Source organism: Narcine bancroftii, chromosome 6, assembly GCF_036971445.1.
Source record: "Narcine bancroftii isolate sNarBan1 chromosome 6, sNarBan1.hap1, whole genome shotgun sequence".
NCBI lineage: Eukaryota > Metazoa > Chordata > Chondrichthyes > Torpediniformes > Narcinidae > Narcine > Narcine bancroftii.
In genome coordinates this window covers 8,327,109-8,336,538 of record NC_091474.1, presented here as the reverse complement: position 1 = coordinate 8,336,538, position 9,430 = coordinate 8,327,109, and the positions used below count along the sequence as shown (strand labels likewise).

Sequence of the window (9,430 nt, the reverse complement as noted above, 5' to 3'; positions counted from 1 at the left end):
GCGCACGCGCGCCTGATCCACACCCCCCCCCTCACTCGGTTCAACGGTCGCATTCCCAGAGTGCGGTGCGCGAGTGAGCGAGCGGCTTCCTTGTCGTCGACGGCGGCGGGCGCGAGCGGACGGGCGTGCGCGGGCTCGGCGAGGGAAGAGGAAAAGGAAGTGAAGGCGGCGAGCGAGCGAGCGAGCGAACGAAGGGAACGGCTGCCGGCTATGGTGCAGGTCCTGAGCGGCTGACCAAGATCCAACTCCCCGCCGAGAATTACCGACGCGAGGTCAGGAAATGCGGCCGTCTTGTCCTTGTGCCGGCATTTAATGCGCGGTCTCGCCGATGCATGATGGCGTTGAGCCTGACCCACTGCCGCAGACCGCGCTTGGAAATCTGCGGCGCTTCGTGGATCTGGCCACGGGTTCCATTCCCTTCGCGGGCCCCGACTCGGCTGGGCTGGCGGCTTCATTGCTTCCCCCCCACTCCCTACCCCCACCCCCCCACTCCCTACCCCCACCCCCCCACTCCCTACCCCCCACCCCCCCCACTCCCTACCCCCCACCCCCCCCACTCCCTACCCCCCACCCCCCCACTCCCTACCCCCCACCCCCCCACTCCCTACCCCCCACCCCCCCCACTCCCTACCCCCACCCCCCCCACTCCCTACCCCCCACCCCCCCCACTCCCTACCCCCCACCCCCCCCACTCCCTACCCCCCACCCCCCCACTCCCTACCCCCCACCCCCCCACTCCCTACCCCCCACCCCCCCCACTCCCTACCCCCCACCCCCCCCACTCCCTACCCCCCACCCCCCCCACTCCCTACCCCCCACCCCCCCCACTCCCTACCCCCCACCCCCCCCACTCCCTACCCCCCACCCCCCCCACTCCCTACCCCCCACCCCCCCCACTCCCTACACCCCCCCCACTCCCTACCCCCCACCCCCCCCACTCCCTGCGGTGATTTATAGAGGAAGAGGCGGCGATTAGATGCCTCTGAATGGGAAGTCCCCGGGTTTCGATCAGACGGAACAGCGGCATTGCAGATTTTTTTTCCCCCCTGCCTTCGCGCAACCTGCGAGGGAGAATCTCCTCTCCCACACGGTTCGGGTGTCATTGGGCGATGGTCAGCAATTGTAAATTGTTCACGGTGCGCCTGGCGTTTATATTCCGTCAGGTTTCCAATAATACCGTAGTCCTTCCGAGGGCTGAGTAATCCCTGCCGGATCCAGTTTGGGTTGGAGAGGAGAGATGAGGTTTTTCTTCCCCCCGCCCCCCATCAATGGTTCATGAAATCCAATACATTAACAATTCCTTTGCAGTCATTGAAAGGGGTTTTTTTTTTATAAAAAAAAACGACTTCAATTACTTTTGCCTTTAATAGAATAGCGAGCACAATTTTCCAGATTAGACATTTGCTTTATTGTAATTAGGATAACAGCATGACATGCTTTCTTGCTTGTGATGCAAGAAATGGCTCTCCAGAATAAAATGCTAACTTTCAAGTTGCTTCATCTTCACTGTTGGACGATGCATGTCAACATACCCTTGCCACAACTTGTAATTCATTTGTCGTCAAGGTTGGCAAACAGTTTAAACTTGAGTTGCAATATGTTGAAGCAGCAGGTACTAGTTTTGTGTTGCGTTTGAATTTTCTGGAATTGCCAATTCAATCGTAACAAAATGAATATACATTTGCCCCTTGAGTCTGTTCACCATTCAAGAGGATACGGCAGTGTTATTGCTGAGAGAATATCAGCCATTGATTTCTCTGAGATCTATTTTGAATGAATTCAATGAGTCTGCAGGATCGAGAATTCCAAGATTTACCATCCTTGGAGTAGTGAACTATTTTCTCATTTGAGAACTAAATTGTATTCCGTGTATTTTAAGACTAACCTCTCCGACTATCTGCATGATCAAACTAAGAATTTTGTATTTCAATTGAATAGCCCTGCATTCCTTCACCACTAAAGAATCCAGGTCTAGTTTACTCAAATCTCAGTGCATGCATGCGACCAACCTCCCATTTCAAGAACCAGTCTGTTAAATCTTTGCACTTTCTCCATTATTTGAATAACAACACTTAAAATTATGAACAAGCTTCCAGATTGGTCTCCCTAAGTCTATAATTTTAGTAAGACATCTTTGTTCTTGAATTTGTATTCTTTAGCAATAAAACTCAGTACATCATGGTTTCTATTGTAAGCTATTGACAAAGTTCAATTGACCAGAAAGAAAATAATAGTGGATATTCACAATTCTGTAGAGTAGTTGTGTCTTCTTTCAATTACTTGTATTTAAATGCATTCTAGTCCACTTTAAACATATTTCCCAATCTCTTATTATTTAAATAGTCTTTAATTTTCTGATTGAAGTGGATAACCTTCATTTTTCACATTATGTTCCCACACAGTTCATCTCTATTTTCTATGAAGCCTCTTTTCCATACTAGCATTTAACATGCTTTTGAACAAAAGAAAATAAATTAATTTTTCAGTGATGTACTGACTAAATTGTTAATGGTTTTCAGGATTAATCTGGAAATAACACATGTTTGTATTTATATGTACACTAAATCAATAAATTGGGTGAGTGGATTAAATGTCATAATTTTACAACTTTGTTGCTGATATATTTATGAGGTGGCTACATGGGGGATATTGACATACTAAATAAGTGGGCAAAGGATGTGACATATCGAATATAAAATTAGAAAAAAAATTGAGGGCATCTACTGTGGGCCACAAAACAAGCAGAGTTTTTTTTAATGGGAAATGTTGATATTCAAAGAGAATTTGTTGCCATTGAGTACAAGAATAGAAAAGTTGAACTGTATTACAATTATGTAGTGCTTGGTGGGACCACATTTGAAAGTTTTCCATGTTTCAAGTCCTTAAGATATACTTGGGAATGAAAGAGTACACTGAAGAGTAACTAAATCGGTTCCCAGAATGCAGGTTGGCAGGATGCAAAGCAAATACCATCAAATCTAGCTGGATCATCAAAACAATATCAGGAACTGCTACTCGACATGTACAAGTGACTCTACAAACTTTTTTCCTTTTAATCAAGCTGTTATCTTTTCCATTGCTTCCCTTTATGACATCTAAAATGTGTCAATTAATACACAAGTGCTGGAGAAAGTCAGCAGATCCAAACTTTGTCAATAGCCAAGATATATAACCAAGATTTTGGTCCTGCCCATTTTGTCAAGGTATGATAAAAAGCAACACATGGAAGTTGTGAAACAAACTGAGAATTATGTACAGTTTTCTCTTGAGTTAAACATTTACTAATGCAGTAAAGAATGCACATTTTGTATCAGGATTTCAGTTGGCAGTTTCTTAACAAAATTTGAATCTGGGTGCAAGGTTACAGTCTCAAACAGTTTATCATTTTGCATTTGTTTTTCGTCCAGCAAACAGCTCGAATTCCATATCTTAAATTTTGCTGTTAAATGTTGATTTATGAAGCTGATTTGCATTTCCTGAGTAAATTGAGCATGGTGTGAAAAATATCTTGAACCATTTGATTCAGAATAATACCACAGCAGAACTGGAGATTGCTATAGTTCCAAAAAGTTTTTATTTAAAGGCAGGTGTACATTGTGCTTGGCTTATTTCATCATTATTACAAACTGTGAAAATGACTTTGCATTTTTCGTAATTCTGAATGACGTTTTTTTTTTGCGGGAGGTACATGACTGGGTTGTATATTAATAATGTGAATGAGCATAAATGGGTAAAAATTCTAAATGTGTGCCAATTGTACAATACTTGTTTATTCTACATTTAATGTAGGATTGGTTCACCTATAGGATATAGAACAGTACAGCACAGGAATGAGCCATTCAGCCCATGTGTCTGCACCAAACGTGATGCACAAATTAAAGAGCTGCATCCATACGATCCATATCCCTCTATCCCCTACATGTTTATACATTTATCTGGAAGCCTCTTAAACACTATTATTGTATTTGCTTCCACCACTACATCTGGCTGCAGATTTCCAGCATTTGCCATTATTTATTTGTGATCTATGTATTGGAGGTGAAGAAAGTTGAAAGCATGCATTCTGAAATAAATTAACTGTTTTTGTATGTGCAAAAATACAATAACAATGGTAAAAGTATCATTTGGGTTTTTTAGCCTCGGGTTAAGCCCCGTTTATCCCTCCACAAAAATGGCCTGACCTAATGAAATTAACTTCTTAATTTCAGTAATTGCTGTGTCTCACAGTAAGTGTTTCTCTCTTATCCATACCACCTGCAACCAGATTAGTTCCCATTAACAAGCCTTCACTACCCTCTTAGTTAATGCCAATCTGTCATACATGTTCTTGGGTCTCCATCTTACCACACATTCTTTGTTTTCCTCTTGTTGCTAGATTGTATAGATTTGCTTTGTTTGCATCATTTTCTATAAATTTTGGCACCAAGAAAAGGCTTTAAAAGAATATTTTTATGGGAAAATACTAGAGTCTATTAAAGAAGCTGTTTTCTTAGTAGCGCAGCTGCAAGAAATGAGAACCAAAGCCGCCATGCTGTTCTCGAAACTTGTGCTCGATGTTTTGGTGAAGTGCAGATTATAGATCATGTGAATAGTTGCGACAGGCTGTGAAATGGGAATCTTAACCATGTGGACTTTCTTACAGAAAGATCCTGTTCTAGGTTTCAACAGGTCTTGTGTAACAGTATGCACTTTACAAGGCTAAAGTTGTGTGGTACTCATATTATTTGTCATGCTACTTTATATTTTATTGAAGTTAACAGTTTTCTTCTTTACAAGTTTAAATATGCCTGCTTTCTAAAAGTTTCTCATGATGGAGACAAATTATCAGTCTGAAATTTTAACTTTACTTTTTGAATGGTATTTGACCTTAGTATTTCGATCATATTCTTTTATAATAGTTGCAGGTTAATTCCAATGAACTCCGTTCTTAACAAGAAAATGTGCAGATGCTGGGGTTGAGTGCAATACAGGTACATAAATGTGCTGAAAAACTGAGCAGGTTGTGCAGCATCCAAATAAAGTAAAAGGTAACCAACATTTGACCTATTTCCAGAGGATGGTGCATGTCCTGCTTAAGTTCTCCCGCATATTTATGTATTGCTATTTCATTATTGATCTTTATATACAATTTACTACATTTTGTTGGGAATCAGAGAGGCTCCTTTAGATAAAATTTAAAAAGCCTGGGAAGCTTTTAATCTCTGTAATAACCTGGAATATAATTTTCAAATTGGTTGATACCTTATCTTTATGTGCCCGCCACTCCCTCCTACAATTTAAAGTAGTCCATAAAACTCGCATGCCCAAAGTCAAATTATCTCTTTTTTAATGCAGATGCATCTCCTTGTTGTGATAGATGCAACAATGGAGATGTGTCATTAATTCTGAGTTTTGGACATGCCAGAATCTTGAAATACTGGAATGAAGTATTTCAAACTTTCTAAAAGTTGAATTTAAGCCTAATCCTTTAACTGCCTTGTTTTGTATTGTTGGAGAAAGTGGCAACAGCATCTGATTTGCACGTATTAGCTTTTGCTTCTCTTGTGGCTAGTGTCGCTCAGATGGAAGGATGTTGTTCTGCCGACTCGTACTCAATGGCCATGTGATGTCATGTTTAAATTTAGATCATGAGATGCTCAATAACCGATTTGAATTTAAATTTTCAAACACTGTGGGGACCTCTTATGAATTATTTTCAGAATCTCTGATTTGATCTAAATGTGTTGACTAATAAGGTAATTTATTACTTTAATAATTATTTATTCCTTTCCCAAACAGTTTTTTGGTAGTGTTTAGATTTCCTTTTTATAATAAAATATTACTATAATATAATTTGTTTGAGAGTGTAGGGTATCTTGGATGAAATGGTATGATCTAAGTGTAATGCGCTTTTCTATTTTTAATATGTACTCTTTTGATGTGGCTCTTCAGTAAAGAATATTGAAAAAGAATGAGTTTTGTAGCAGTTGATTAAAAATCAATTTTTCTCCTGAATGTGTTACATCGCATCTATGATTATAAAAATCATATATACAATGCAGAAATTGACCCCTTGTCCCACCATTTCCATGGTTTCCATTGTACTATTGACATTAATACCTTTGTTTGCATTAGGTCCATCAAATTTGTCCCCTCAACTTTAACATCATGGTCATCATAATTTAACATACAATTGTTACCTTGAAGAAGTTAAAGGGGTTTGCAAGAGAGTAACGTCGAATTTCTTGTATTCCATTACGCAACTGAAACTGCTCCAGAAGTTGCAGACTCAGCTATTTGTACAACATATCCTTGCTCTGGGCAGAAATTAGTCCAGCTCTTACAATTATTTCAGTCGATTATCATCTAATGCACATCCTGGCCAACACGATCAAAAGATTCTCCGGTATGATCAGTGGTCCACTATTAAGCGGAGTACCTTGGCATTGACCTAGCTCTGCCATTTTACAAAAGTTGTATACTCTGAATCTTTAATCTGAAGTTTTCATTGCCTCTCTTCCAACAGTCATTAGGCTCTTGAACCTCCCCTTACAAAAACCTATCTGCAGTATTGAAACACTTTATTCTTGCACATATGTAACTGAGGATATTTATTCTTTCCATCCAAATATAGACCATTCAAGGATTTTTTTAAAACAAATTACCTGTCTGGCTGCAACAAGCAAGAATTTCAGTGCATATGTACATTGTAATTGTGTGTATAACAAAAATAACGTAATAATTTTCTCATAGGTTGAGAATATTTGTTTTAATTAGTCAATGCTTATTTTTCTATATAGAATCATGTCTGATTTGAGTTTTGTCTAACATGGTTATGATGCCTCAATTTGTAATTTAAGCTGGCAACTTTCCTCTGAAATGTTCCCCAAAGTTAATGACGCTTTATGGGAAGAGTAAACTGCATCGACTTCATTAAAATCTGATTATGGTTGTGATATGGTGAAATTTAACTTTTAATTTCTGATCTCCAGTCAACTGAAGTAAATCCATGCCCAACCCCCACCCCCCCCCACCTCTGCCAACCGTAAATATGAAAATGACTCGATAGATAATTAACCATTACTTTGTTGCAACGTTTGTTGTAAAATTTACTTTGAAACTGAGCTTGTGCATCATACATTAATCCGTAGTTAACTATGTGGCAATGGACCTAATCAAAAGAAGCCATTAAATTTGAAACTATCTGACCAAGTACATTTTTCTCATCTTTCATGTGAGAAAATATTTTTATGATTTTGAAGCAAGAGAACTCGAAGCAACCCCTTCAGATTGCTCTGCCATTCTTTTGGATTGCGGTTGATCAGATTGTGATCAGAACTCTTCAATTCCACCTCTCCCAGTTAAGTTTTCACCAATACATTCAGTCCTCACTTTGTGTACAGCTTGCACATTTCTCCTGTGATTGGTGCTCAGATTTCCTCTAACATCTCATGGATAAGAGTTTGTTGGCTAATTGTCCACTTAAATTGCTTCTAGTATAGGTTGCTGTTAAATCTGGAGGGAGATTGAGAATATAGGGAGGATAAAGTGGAATCAGGCTAAATGTCTGTTGATAGCTGATGCAAAATCGGTATCCTGAAGGGTCAGTTTCTATGTTCCAATAAATACCATCTCCAAAATAATGGATAATCCCTTGTTTTTAAAATGTTGATTTCCAGTTCCAGGTTATCTCAATTTCTGAGGAGTCTTAATAGGAAGGATTTGAAGATCTTTGAAAATTTGAAGATCTGTCTCTCTGCTTCCCTCTGCCAGTCTCTCTAAATTCCAATCAATATAATCTTTGTATGTCCATCCTTTCCCTGCAAGGCAACCTATTCCAAGTAAACCTCTCAACTTCCATCAGCCTTAAATAAGAAAACAAATGCTGTACTCTTTTTTGAGTCTTACCATTGTTTTGTGTAACTGAAGTATAACAGTCCAACTTTTGTATTCATTCTCATGAGCTATGGTGCTGACTAACTTTCCAAATTATTTGCTGTACCTTTACTATCACAGCAACAGGCCATTTGCCCCATCATGCTGGCCGTTTTGTCCATCTATGCTCATCCCACTGGTAAGCATTCTTCTGTCATGTCTTTTTGTGTCAACCTACGGGCTTCCACCAGCGTTGTCTCCGCTCCATCCTCAACATTCATTGGAGCGATTTCATCTCTAATATCGAAGTACTCGAGATGGCAGAGGCCGACAGCATCGAATCCACGCTGCTGAAGATCAAACTGCGCTGGGCAGGTCACGTCTACAGAATGGAGGACCATCGCCTTCCCAAGATCGTGTTATATGGCGAGCTCTCCACTGGCCACTGAGACAGAGGTGCACCAAAGAAGAGGTACAAGGACTGCCTAAAGAAATCTCTTGGTGCCTGCCACATTGACCACCGCCAGTGGGCTGATATCGCCACAAACCGTGCATCTTGGCGCCTCACAATTCGGTGGGCAGCAACCTCCTTTGAAGAAGACCGCAGAGCCCACCTCACTGTCAAAAGACAAAGGAGGGAAAACCCAACCCAACCAACCAATTTTCCCTTGCAACCGTGTCTGCCTGTCCAGCATCGGACTTGTCAGCCACAAACGAGCCTGCAGCTGACGTGGACTTTACCCCTCCATAAATCTTCGTCCACGAAGCCAAGCCAAAGAAAGAAGAAAGAAAGATACATACCACTACCACCACTGGCAATGAGTTCCAGATATTAATCGGTATGTTGTTTTCAAAACAGATCAACACTTTTTAAGAAAACTTTTCCCTCTACATCCTTCCACTCATTTAAACCTGCCCTTTTTTTAAATTTTCCTGCCATAGGAAAAAGTTATCTACTTGCTTTGTTTATAATCGGGTCATTCCTCCACTTATTCCAGAGTAAACCAACCCAGCCTGTCCAATCTGTGTGCACAACTAAAGATCCTCAAATTCTGGCAACGTCCTGGTGTATATCCTCTGTGCTCCAGTGCTTTCTTATCGTATGGTGACCAGAAATACACGCAGTATTCAAAGTGTAGTCTAAAAGGTGTTTTGTAAAGTTGCAACATAATATCCCAACTTGCTGTGCTGTGACTCAAAGTCAAGCATGTCATCTGCACCACCCTATCTACCAGTGTCAGTGCTTTTAGGAATGATGGGTCTGTACCCCTAAATCCATCTGTTCATCAACATTCCTTGGTACCTTTACTGTATGTCTTGCGCCTCTTCGACTTCCCAAAGTACATCACCTTGTAGGGATTAAATTTTATCTGCCAACACTGTCCAATTTTCTGTCTGATTTTTTTTCTCTCCTGCTGCCACCTTAGACAGCCAGTTTATTATTTAATCCTCTCGTAACATACCTGATTTACTATAGCTTGTTCTCCAGCAGGCTCGAAAACATATTCTCATAAACTATAGTGAAAATGCTATGAACTCATGATTTTTAAAAAAATCCTAATCTGCATTTGGATTC

At 40.6% G+C, this 9,430-nt stretch overlaps 1 protein-coding gene across 1 annotated transcript in view; it reads left to right on the top strand.

The window, feature by feature from the left end:
• The first annotated feature begins 57 nt into the window (after positions 1-57).
• The window catches only part of LOC138735672 (dnaJ homolog subfamily C member 5), a 34,686-nt gene continuing 25,313 nt past the window's right edge, over positions 58-9,430 (top strand). Inside the window, exon 1 of the mRNA XM_069883854.1 lies at positions 58-272. The gene's annotated coding sequence lies outside the window, so the exon portion shown is untranslated. The remainder of the gene's footprint in view (positions 273-9,430) is intronic.